Source organism: Manis javanica, chromosome X (assembly GCF_040802235.1).
Source record: "Manis javanica isolate MJ-LG chromosome X, MJ_LKY, whole genome shotgun sequence".
Taxonomy (NCBI): domain Eukaryota; kingdom Metazoa; phylum Chordata; class Mammalia; order Pholidota; family Manidae; genus Manis; species Manis javanica.
The window spans coordinates 96,874,490-96,887,200 of NC_133174.1; the positions used below are offsets into that span (position 1 = coordinate 96,874,490).

Here is a 12,711-nt window from a genome sequence, read left to right on the forward strand (position 1 = left end):
CAGTTTTGCCAGCACCATCTGTTGAAGAGACTGTCATTTTGCCATTGTATGTCCATGGCTCCTTTATCAAATATTAATTGACCATATATGTTTGGGTTAATTTCTGGAGTCTCTAATCTGTTCCACTGGTCTGTGGCTCTGTTCTTGTGCCAATACCAAATTGTCTTGATTGCTATGGCTTTGTAGTAGAGCTTGAAGTTGGGGAGTGAATCCCCCCTACTTTATTCTTCTTTCTCAGGATTGCTTTGGCTATTTGGGTCTTTGGTGTTTCCATATGAATTTTTGAATTATTTGTTCTAATTCATTGAAGAATGTTGCTGGTAATTTGATAGGGATTGCATCTAATCTGTATATTGCTTTAGGCAGGATGGCCATTTTGACGATATTAATTCTTCCTAGCCATGAGCAGGGAATGAGTTTCCATTTGTTAGTGTACCCTTTAATTTCTCTTAAGAGTGACTTGTAGTTTTCAGAGTATAAGTCTTTCACTTTATTGGTTAGGTTTATTCCTAGGTATTTTATTCTTTTTGATGAAATTGTGAATGGAATTGTTTTCCTGATTTCTCTTTCTATTGGTTCATTGTTAGTGTATAGGAAAGCTATAGATTTCTGTGTGTTAATTTTGTATCCTGCAACTTTGCTGTATTCCAATATCAGTTCTAGTAGTTTTGGAGCGGAGTCTTTAGGGTTTTTTATGTACAGTATCATATCATCTGCAAATAGTGACAGTTTAACTTCTTCTTTACCAATCTGGATTCCTTGTATTTTTTTGTTTTGTCTGATTGCCATGGCTAGGACCTCCAGTACTATGTTAAATAACAGTGGGGAGACTGGGCATCCCTGTCTGGTTCCCGATTTCAGAGGAAATGCTTTCAGCTTCTCGCTGTTCAGTTTAATGTTGGCTGTGGGTTTATCACATATGGCCTTTATTATGCTGAGGTACTTGCCCTCTATTTTCATTTTGCTGAGAGTTTTTATCATGAATGGATGTTGAATTTTGTCAAATGCTTTTTCAGCATCTATGGAGATGATCATGTGGTTTTTGTCTTTCTTTTTGTTGATGTGGTGGATGATGTTGATGGATTTTCGAATGTTGTACCATCCTTGCATCCCTGGGATGAATGCCACTTGGTCATGGTGTATGATCCTTTTGATATACTGTTGAATTCTGTTTGCTAATATTTTATTGAGTATTTTTGCATCTACATTCATCAGGGATATTGGTCTGTAATTTTCTTTTTTGGTGGGTTCTTTGCCTGGTTTTGGTATTAGTGTGACGTTGGCTTCATAGAATGAGTTTGGGAGTATTCCCTCCTCTTCTATTTTTTGGAACACTTTAAGGAGAATGGGTATTATGTCTTCTCTATGTGTCTGATAAAATTCCAAGGTAAATCTGTCTGGCCCTGGGGTTTTGTTCTTCGGTAGTTTTTTGATTACCGTTTCAATTTCTTTGCTGATAATTGGTTTGTTTAACTTTTGTGTTTCTTCCTTGGTCAGTCTTAGGAAGTTGTATTTTTCCAGAAAGTTGTCCATTTCTTCTAGGTTTTCCAGCTTGTTGGCATATAGGTTTTCATAGTAGGCTTTAATAACTCTTTGAATTTCTGTGGAGTCTATCGTGATTTTTCCATTCTCCTTTCTGATTCTGTTGATTTGTGTTGATTGTCTTTTTCTCTTAATAAGTTTGGGTAGAGGCTTATCTATTTTGTTTATTTTCTCAAAGTACCAGCTCTTGGTTTCATTGATTTTTCCTTTGTTTTATTCTTCTCAATTTTATTTATTTCTTCTCTGATCTTTATTATGTCCCTCCTTATGCTGACTTTAGGCCTCATTTGTTCTTCTTTTTCCAGTTTTGATAGTTGTGATGTTAGACTATTCATTTGGGATTTTTCTTCCTTCTTCAAGTATGCCTGGATCACTATATACTGTCCTCTGAAGACTGCTTTCGCTGCATCCCACAGAATTTGAGGCTTTGTGTTGTTGTTGTCATTTGTTTCTATATATTCCTTGTCCTCTATTTTGATTTGTTCATTGATCCATTGATTATTTGGAAGCATGTTGTTAAGCCTCCATGTGTTTGTGACACTTTTTGTTTTCTTTGTAGAATTCATTTCTAGTTTTATACCTTTGTGGTCTAAAAAATTGGTTGGTAGAATTTCAATATTTTGGAATTTACTGAGGCTCTTTTTGTGAACTAGTATGTGGTCTATTCTGGAGGATGTTCCATGTGCACTTGAGAAGAATGTATATCCTGTTGCTTTTGGATATATGGTTGTATAGATGTCTATTAGGTCCATCTGTTCTAGTGTGTTGTTCAGTGCCTCTGTGTCCTTACTTATTTTCTGCCCAGTGGATCTATCCTTTGGGGTGAGTGGTGTGTTGAAGTCTCCTAAAATGAATGCATTGCAGTCTATTTCCCTCTTTAGTTGTGTTAGTATTTGTTTCACATATGCTGGTGCTCCTGTGTTTGGGTGCATATATATTTAGAATGGTTATATCCTCTTTTTGGACTGAGCCCTTTATCATTATGTATTGTCCTTCTTTATCTCTTGTTACTTTCTTTGTTTTGATGTCTATTTTGTCTGATACTAGTACTGCAACCCCTGCTTTCTTCTCACTGTTGTTTGCCTGAAATATGTTTTTCCATCCCTTGACTTTTAGTCTGTGCATGTCTTTGGGCTTGAGGTGAGTTTCTTGTAAGCAGCATATAGATGGGTCTTGCTTTTTTATCCATTCTATTACTCTGTGTCTTTTGATTGGTGCATTAAGTCCATTTACACTTAGGGTGACTATTGAGAGATATGTACTTATTGCCATTGCAGGCTTTAGATTCGTGGTTACCATAGGTTCAAGGTTAGCTTCTTTAGTATCTTACTTCCTAACTTAGTTCACATATTGAGCTGTTATATACACTGTCTGGAGATTCTTTTCTTCTCTCCCTTCTTATTCCTCCTCCTCCATTCTTCATATGTTGTGTGTTTTGTTCTGTGCTCTTTTTAGGAGTGCTCCCATCTAGAGCAGTCCCTGTAAGGTGCCCTGTAGAGGTGGTTTATGGGAAGCAAATTCCCTCAGCTTTTGCATGTCTGGGAATTGTTTAATCCCGTCATCATATTTAAATTATAGTCGTGCTGGATACAGTATCTTTGGTTCAAGCCCCTTCTGTTTCATTGCATTAAGTATATCATGCCATTCTCTTCTGGCCTGTAGGGTTTCTGTTGAGAAGTCTGATATTAGCCTGATGGGTTTTCCTTTATAGGTGACCTTTTTCTCTCTAGCTGCCTTTAAAACTCTTTCCTTGTCCTTGATCCTTGCCACTTTAATTATTATGTGTCTTGTTGTTATCCTCCTTGGATCTTTTCTGTTGGGGGTTCTGTATATTTCCGTGGTCTGTTCGATTATTTCCTCCCCCAGCTTGGGGAAGTTTTCAACAATTGTTTCTTCAAAAAGACTTCTATTCCTTTTCCTCTTTCTTCTTCTTCTGGTACCCCTATAATACAAATATTATTCCATTTGGATTGGTCACATAGTTCTCTTAGTGTTGTTTTGTTCCTGGAGATCCTTTTATCTCTCTCTATGTCAGCTTTTATACGTTCCTGTTCTCTGGTTGTAGTCCTTCAATGGCCTCTTGCATCTTATCCATTCTTCTTATAAATCCTTCCAGGGTTTGTTTCACTTCTGTGATCTCCTTCCTGACATCTGTGATCTCACTCCGGACTTCATCCCATTGCTCTTGCATTTTTCTCTGCATCTCATCCCATTTCTCTTGCATTTGTCTCTGCATCTCTGTCAGCATGTTCATGATTTTTATTATGTATTCTTTTTTTGGAGGACTGGTTAGGTCTGTCTCCTTCTCAGGTGTTGTCTGTGTGATCTTTGTCTGCCTGTAGTTTTGCCTTTTCATGGTGATAGAGATAGTTTGAAGAGCTGGTATGAGTGACAGCTGGAAGACCTTTCCTTCTTGTTGGTTTGTGGCCTTCCTCTTCTGGGAGAATAGCGACCTCTAGTGGCTTATGCTTGGGAGCTCTGCACAGACAGGGCTTCAGCTACCTGCCCGGTTGGTTTGGAGTTTATCTCAGCTGTTGTGTTGGTGTGTCCTGTCTGTGGCTGCTTCTCCAAAATGGTGGAACCCCGTTGGAGGGGGAGCAGCTGGGAGGCTATTTATCTCTGTAAGGGGCCTCTGTGCTCCCTGTTGCCCAGGGGGTTTGAGTGCCCAGAGATCCCCAGATTCCCTGCCTCTGGGCTAAGTGTCCTGTCCTGCCCCTTTAACACTCCCCAAAAGCACTCTCCAAACCAAAACAACAACAGCAACAAGGAAAGAGGGGAAAAAAAAGGAAAAAACACGCGGTTTTCTTTGTCCTCAGGTGCCGGTCTTGCTGCCTTGTTTCCTTAGTATTGGGGTTCCTGTCCCTTTAAGGCTTCCAAAAACACTCGCCAAAAAAAAAAAGGGAGAAATGGGTGATATTGTTTGTCCTCAGGTGCCGTTCTCGGGCACCTGCTCACTAGTCTTGCTGGCCTGTTTCCCTAGTATTCGGTTCCCTGTCCCCCCAAGGCTTCCAAAAAACACTCACCAAAAAAAAAAGGGAAAAATGCGCTATATTTTTTGTCCTCATGCACTGCTTTCAGGCACCCGCTCACCGGTCTTGCTGCCCTGTTTCCCTAGTATTGGGGTCCCTTTAAGGCATCCAAAAAGCACTCGCCAAAAAAAAAGTAAAAAACGGCTCCGGTTTCTTTCCACCCGCCGGGATCTGGGGGTAGGGGCGGTCAGGTCCTGCCAGGCCGGGGTTTGTATCTTACCCCTTCATGAGGCACTGGGTTCTCACGGGTGTGGATGTGGTGTGGATGTTGTCCTGTGTCCTCTGGTCTCTATTTTAGGAAGTTGTCTTTGTTATATTTTCATAATTCTATGTGGTTTTGGGAGGAGAGTTCCTCTGCTCTACTCACGCTGCCATCCTGGCTCTGCCCCTCACAGTACTGTGTTTTGATGCACATCCTGCACTAACACTCAGTTTCAGTCACATAATACGAAAAGGAAGACAAGTTCATTTTGAGCAACAAAAATAATTCAGGCTGTTTATCAGAATATATTTTGTCCGCAAGAGTAAAATACCAGACACAAAACTGTTAATACTTAGTTATAGAATTTAGGTAATTTAACAGAGACGTTTTCATGTTCAGTTTTTGTGTAGGATTAACCTTTGAATTATATAATTGGTGTTCCTATAGTTTATATGGCATCTGTATTTAGGATATAGGAATATACATAACATAATTAAAAGACATGTTTAAAATTCCAATCCACTCTAATATGGCTCTCCACATTTCAGGAATATGTTTGAAACTTCAAATTCTGAACAATAACCAGGGCTGGGAAGAAGAAAGAAGAAAGTTTAGAAGAAATTTTTTGAGACCTCAAGTACTAGAAATTTAAGCATTTTAATGTCCCATAAAAACTCTAGAAAATACTCTTTATTTAAATGTACCTCAAACCTAAACCTGTAATGTTAATTTTATTTATTTCTGTTTATGTGTAATTTTCTATTGTTTTCTTTTATATACTTGCATTTTGTTTTTGAATTTTAAATAACTAGCAATTTTCTTAGCTTGAAATATTTATCTTTTGACTGGATTTCACAGAAAGATCCATGTCTTGTGTTGTTCCCTCTTTCAGAAGTTAAAACATTCATTTTCTTCTTTGAATTAGGGAGTTAGCATTACTGGTCATTTAATATCTTCTTTCTACTTTTTCTTGCCTCCCTACAAAAATCTGTATTTCATGTCACTGCCATCTGACTGAATAAACGTAGCCTTGTTCCATGCAACTTTCCAAGAATTAACACATACAAACATGTTCATTTATTACAATTCTACTAATAGAATTGATAAAGATCTTAAGTTAGTTCGACGTTTGAACTGAAAATTGTTTTTAACCAAAATACATGTTTTCACTAGGACATAAGAAGTCCATTCAATAGAATTGGTTGATTTACTAATGTTGTTGAGTTCTCAAGTTCTTCCAGTTAATATTGGCCCATTAATATTTGTTTTCCCTTATTGTACATTTAACTTTCATTAGAAATCATAATTTGTGTGATTTTATACATATAAGTCCTAATAGTATAAAAACATCAGGGAAACTTTATTTTCCTAATACTGTGGATTCTACTTGAAATATGTACTTGTTTGGTAGAATTTTTGGCAGAATTTCCATTTCTCCACGCTTTGACATTTAACTAAAACTTTTTAATTTCAAAAATGAGAAACTTGTTTGAGTACAGCTCAGCCATACAAATACTTTTATATGCTATCCATTAGGTGCAAGTCATTTTCAAATTATATGTTCATGCTGCTTTTTATTTTATCCCAACATTATAATCTTTACTTTGGAAAGCTTTTATATATATATGTGTATGTATATATATATATATATATACATACACATATATATTCATAGATGTGCAAGTACACACACACACAAATATATAAACATATATACACACATATATGTATACCAGTAAACAAATCAATAAGTTAGGTATTGTGTTAATGTAAATTAATTTGAAGCAGTTAGTTTTACCATTGTGTACTTATGTGCCAATCTCAGGAGCTCTGTGCAGCCCTGGGCATCTCCAAATGACAGAATCCCTAAGCAGTTTGAAGGATGGAGCTGCTTTATAAGAAAATTGGAGCAGACTTCAATGACTTCAGTCAGCTGCAGAAAACAAGCTGCACCCAGCAAATTTTCAATAGTATCTTCTTTCAATTGCAGAACACCTAGATGTTTTGAAAAAATAATGATTATGTGTCCCATGAAATAAGGCACAAATATGCTAACTAGAAATTTTTCAATTCTCTCATTAGCAGTGCTGTCTTTTGTAATGTACAACAACCACTCAGGAAATATCTTTTTAAGCCACCATGTGCAAGGGAATCTGTATAAACATTAATAAGCTGGATGAAGGGAACCAGTCTAGATTATCAAAAACAACTGTAACAAATGAACAGTGAATACTATCATTACAAAGAGCAAATTGTTATTTCTTTACCATCTTAAACCTGCACTATACCTTATTTAATCACATGTCTATATCATGACTCAAGGAGCATTATATAATATTATATAAGGATCATACAATTGGCCAAAGAGGTAGCTGTCATTTGTGTGGAAAAACATCTTGGTAAATAAGATCATTGAGGTTATATGTCTGTTTTTTAAAGTCTCCACTTATTATCTGATAAGGATGATGTTTCCTAAATATTTTGCCCATAATTGACACCTGGACTTTCTCAAAAGAAAGAAAACGTTGCCCAGAGTCTACAAATAAACAATTGCTTATATGGTTACATTTGAAGGTATGAGAAGCAGGTTCTGCTTAATAATATATGTAAAGACTATCTGTAAAGAACTTTCAAAAAGAAGATGAGAGCTATTTAAGCTATTTCCTGTATACTGATATACTGCAATAAACACATATTTATTTACATATTAAATAACTATTTAAGGTATTTCCTGTGTATTGATATGCTGTATTATTTTTGGAACAAGCATTTTGATGAATTATTGCAAATGTTATGTTATTTTGGTAAGTCTTATTCCTGTTTGTTTTGGCCAAGCAATATAAGAAAGTTACAAAGTATGATATTTCATTTGGATTATATAAATTGTAAACTCTTCCTTTGTAAGTTTGTCTCTTAAAATACCTTCATATAGATTCTGTATGGTTACCTAACCATAAAAAAAGAGTAATGCATACTGCGAGTTGATCTGTATTTGGTTCAACCTCTAAAATATGTTGTAAGCAAATCCTGTCCATCAGCACACTTTTCTGTGTCGTTCTTGTCCTGGATTTTGAAAGGAGAGCCCTGCCCATATCTCATGAGACCCAGAGAAGTATGAACTATTCTTAGATTCAGATCTAAAGATCCACCTGCTAAGGACATTGAAACTTGGCCTGGTTATTAAGAATATTTATTGCTTAATGAATGAAACAATAAAACTCCTATAAGTAAACAGCAAAAAAAAAAAAAAGCTCCTTAATCTTGGAATGATTTCTTGAATAAACCACCAAAATACAGACATCCAAAACTAAAATAAACAAGTGAGACAACATTAAACTAAAGAGCTTTTTAACACCACAGGAAATAAAAATAAATTGAAAAGATGACCTATAGAATGAGAGAAAATTTTCCAAAGTATATATCTGATAACCGGTTAATATTCAAAATGTATTAAGGACTAATACAACTCAATAACAGAAAAGAAAATCTTTGAATAAAAAATGGACAAAGGACCTGAATGGACATTTTCCAAAGAAGACATGCAAATGATCCAGTAGGTACATGAAAAGGTGCAGGGCATCACTAATCATCAGGGAAATGCAAATCAAACCCATGAGATATCCTCTCATACCTGTTATGATGGCTATTATCAAAAAGACAAGAGATAACCAATGTTAGTGAAGCTTTGGAGAAAAGGGAACCCTTGTACAGTTGGTGAGAATGTAAAGTGGCACAACCATTATAGGACACAGTATGGAAGTTCCTGAATAAATTTTAAAAAATAGAACTAACACATGATCTAGCAATCCCACTCCTGGGTATATATACAAAGGAAATGAAATCAGGATCTTCAAGAGATATTTCTACTCTGTGTTTATTCCCACGTTACTCACTATAGCCAAGATATGGAAGCTAAATGTCCTTTGACAGATGAATGGATAAAGAAACTGTGGTGTGTATATGTGTGTATATGTATATGTGTATATGTGCACACACACCATAGAATATTATTCGGTCATGAGAAAGATAGAATTCCTGGCATTTGTGGCTACATGAATGAACCTGGAGAGCATTATGCTAAGTAAAATAAGCCAGAAAGATTTAGATAAATAATGTAGGATATCACTTGTATGTGGAATTTAAGAAAAAAGTGCTGATTTTATAGAAACAAGTAGATTGGTAGTTGCCAGAGGCTGGGAGGGGAAACAAAAAATATAGGTCAAGGGTACAAACTCAGTTACAAGGATAATAAGTTCTGAGGATCTAATGTACATCGTGACATGGAAAGATGCTCCATATCACTAATTATGAGGAAAATGCAAATAAAAATCACAATGAGATATCACCTCACACCAGTTAGGATGGCCAGTATTAAAAAGACTAAGAACAACAAATGCTGGCAAGGATGTGGAGAAAGGGACACCATCCGGCACTGCTGGTGGGAATGTAAGCCAGTTCATCCATTGTGTAAAGCAATATGGAAGCTCCTCAAATACCTAAAAATGGAGATATCATTTGACCTGGGAATTTCACTCCTAGGAATTTATCCAAAGAATGTAATTTCTCAGATTCAAAATGACATATGCGCCCCTATGTTTATCGCTGCACTATTTACAATAGCCAAGATATGGAAGTAACCTAAGTGTCCAACAGTAGATGAATGTATAAAGAAGTGGTGGTAATATACGCAATGGAATACTATGCAGCCATGAGAAAGAAACAAATCTTACCATTTGCAACAACATGGATGGAGCTGGAGGATATTATGCTCAGTGAAATAAGCTAAGTGGAGAAAGACAAATACCAAATGATTTTCCTCATTTGGGGAGTATAAAAATGAAGAAAAACCAAAGGAACAAAACAGCGACAGACTCACAGACTCCAGGAAGGGACTGGCTGTTACCAAAGGAGAGGGGTGGGGAAGGATGGGTGGGGCAGGAGGGAGAAGGGATTGATGGGCATAATGTGTGGCACATGTGGTGTGAGAGGGATCAGGGGGAAGACAGTGTAGCAGTGTAGCACTGAGAAGGCAAATAGTGACTCTATGGCATCTTACTATACTGTTGCGCAGTGACTCCAAAGGGATATGGGGGGGACATGATAACACGGTTGAATAAAGTAACAACATTGTTTTTTTATGTGAAACTTTCCTAAGAGTGTGTATCAATAATACCTCAATAAAAAAATATATATATGTATATATATAAAATAATGTACAGTGTGATGTCTACATATAACAACATGGTACTGGTTATTGTATACTTGAAAGTTGTTTGAGAGTATAGCTTAATCATTCTCACCATGGAAAAGAGTTAACTATTTGCCATGTATTAATTTTCAAAATTTTGGTAAAGGTTCCACAATGTATATGCATATCAAATCATTACATTTTATACTTTTAAGTATGTACAATTTTATTTGTCAAATATTCCTCAGTAAAATGGCATGAGTGAATGAATAAAGAAATACTTCTTGGCCCCCAACTCATCTTGGGTACCTTTGTTTTATAGTTTGGGTAAATATCATATCATTATTTCCAAGGAAGAGACTGACTAAAAATCTAATGTAGAATTGGTATATTCCACTTCCCTTCTAATTTTTACAAATGAGAATGTACCCACACCATGAGAGAGACATATTCTTATATCAGTGTGTTAAAATAGCTCTATTCTCTCACAGTTAAAAGTTTTTATTGGGTATTATTTACCTCTTTCTCTTTTATTCTACAGAGTTTAAATCCTGATTCTTCCCCTTACTCCCTTAGGATAGTTACCAAACTGGTCTATCATTCAGTTTTCTCACAGGTACAGTAGGAATAATAGGACTGTGGGTTATATAATGCAGGGTTATTTTGAGGACTGAATCAGCTAATACATACCAAGCACTTACCTGTGTAAGCATACTGAACTAAGGAATTAAGTGCATTAGGATCGATTCCTTCCACCTTGACCTCTTCTTGAATGGCTTCATGCATATCATGAGTGAACATCACAGCAAAATAATCAGACATTGCAAGGAGAACCAACCTGGAAATAGAAATGTTTCATAGGAACTTAAATTAGTCCATAATCTCATTGAAAAACATGAAACGCAGACAGTAAGTTTGTAACACTGGTAAGTCTGTTTTCAGCATAAATCTTTCACAGTTCATTAAAGTGTTATGAAATTAGAAAGGTAAACTGAGTTGATTTTCTTTTAGAGGGTTTGTGCTGTTTTCCTTCATCAATTTCTCCCTAACTCTTCTAAGTATCACACAGGGCAGTGAAGCAAATATGCTACTGCTTTTTCAATACAGGAAGATAAACATTTGTTTTCCTTAGTGTTCCAGTTTGTAATCAATGGACTGATTTTTGTTTATTCATACTTGGCTATACTCAACAAATGTTTTGTCTGCATACGGATACTTACCGATGGGCTGGGATTTGCATGTTTCCAGCAATGAGTATCACATTACACAGTTGTTTCTCTTTCAGGTAGTTCCCTATTTTATGGAGAGTTTTCTCTGCATGGTTTACAGCACAGAGCTTCTCCTCAGCTCTGCTGACATCCATTTCTTCAGGGTGTTGTGTGTCTAATCTAAAAGGGGGTGAGAGTGAGAATATGTGAGTGCAAATATCCCATGAAATTTAGACACATCAACTACAAGAAAAATAAAGTAAAATTGAAATTTGCCCTACAATTTTAAATATTTCACTGTGATTACTACCTAACCTTCCATCAAAGTGATATGTCATGGTTAGTATTCATACGTGGAGTGGAACCATAAGGAGGTATGGATTAGCAGCAGGGATCCTGGTCACTGTCATATGAACAATCATAAACTTCAATATAACAGCCTTTCTTTGTTTTATATCGGTATCACAGTTATGCCAGTAGACATCAAATTGTGGGTATGACTTAAAATATTTTTCAAATTTGAAAGGTATTCAAGTACTCATAATGTATGAGAACTGTTTCTTGAGGCATCTCAAGCCTGAGAGTTTGGTTACACTCTACATGTCAATCCCATTAAGAAAATATACAGCTTCCACCTTTTATATCTTTTCTCAGCTTTAATGGGATATAATTCACATACAACATTGAATAATTTAAGGTGTACAATATGGTGACTTAAAAATGTATATATTTTAAATGATTATAATAAGGTTAGTTAAAACACCCATTACTTCATATAGTTACCATCTTTGTGTGTGTGGTAGGAACATTTAAGATATACTCTCAGCAATTTTCAAGTGGCCAGTACAGTACTGTTAAGTATAGTTACCATGCTGTACATTAGATTCCCAAAACATGCTCATCTTCTACCTGGAAGTTGTACCCTTTGACTATTTAGGCAAATATAGTAACTGTTGAATTACAATAATGAAAGGTGTTTATATGACCTTTCAACATCACAGAACAGCAGAATTTAAATACTAATACAAGCACATAGAGGCTTATAATCAGTAGAAAGTTAAAAATTTGGTGATTGGATGAACACACTGAAACTTTGTTACATTTCTTGCTTCCAGGCATCATTTTCCAACCACCCAGTTAAGATTAATTTTAAGTTCCCCCACCCCCAATTCAGTCTATGTTTTTTTTGTTTTTTTGTTTTCCCAAGGATCGCAGGAGAGAAGGGATGGAGCGGCAACCTTTACGCAGGCCTTCCTTCTCCCCCTCCCTTACAAGTGATATTTTTGTTTATTTATTTGTTTGTTTGTTTGTTTATTATGTTTTTCTCATTGCTTTTTGCCTTTTTTTGGTTATCATTAATCTACAATTACATGAAGAACATTATGTTTACTAGGCTCTCCCCTTCACCAAGTACCCCCACAAACCCCACTACAGTCACTGTCCATCAGTGTAGTAAGATGCTATAGAGTCACTACTTGTCTTCTATGTTGCACATCCCTCCCTATGCCCCCCCCCCACATTATACACGCTAATTGTAATAGC

At 36.1% G+C, this 12,711-nt stretch overlaps 1 pseudogene; it reads right to left on the reverse strand.

Annotated features, from left to right (window-relative positions):
- Window positions 1–11,507, reverse strand: part of LOC108407804 (kelch-like protein 4) — a 36,941-nt pseudogene extending 25,434 nt beyond the window's left edge.
- Between the last annotated feature and the right edge of the window lie 1,204 nt (window positions 11,508–12,711).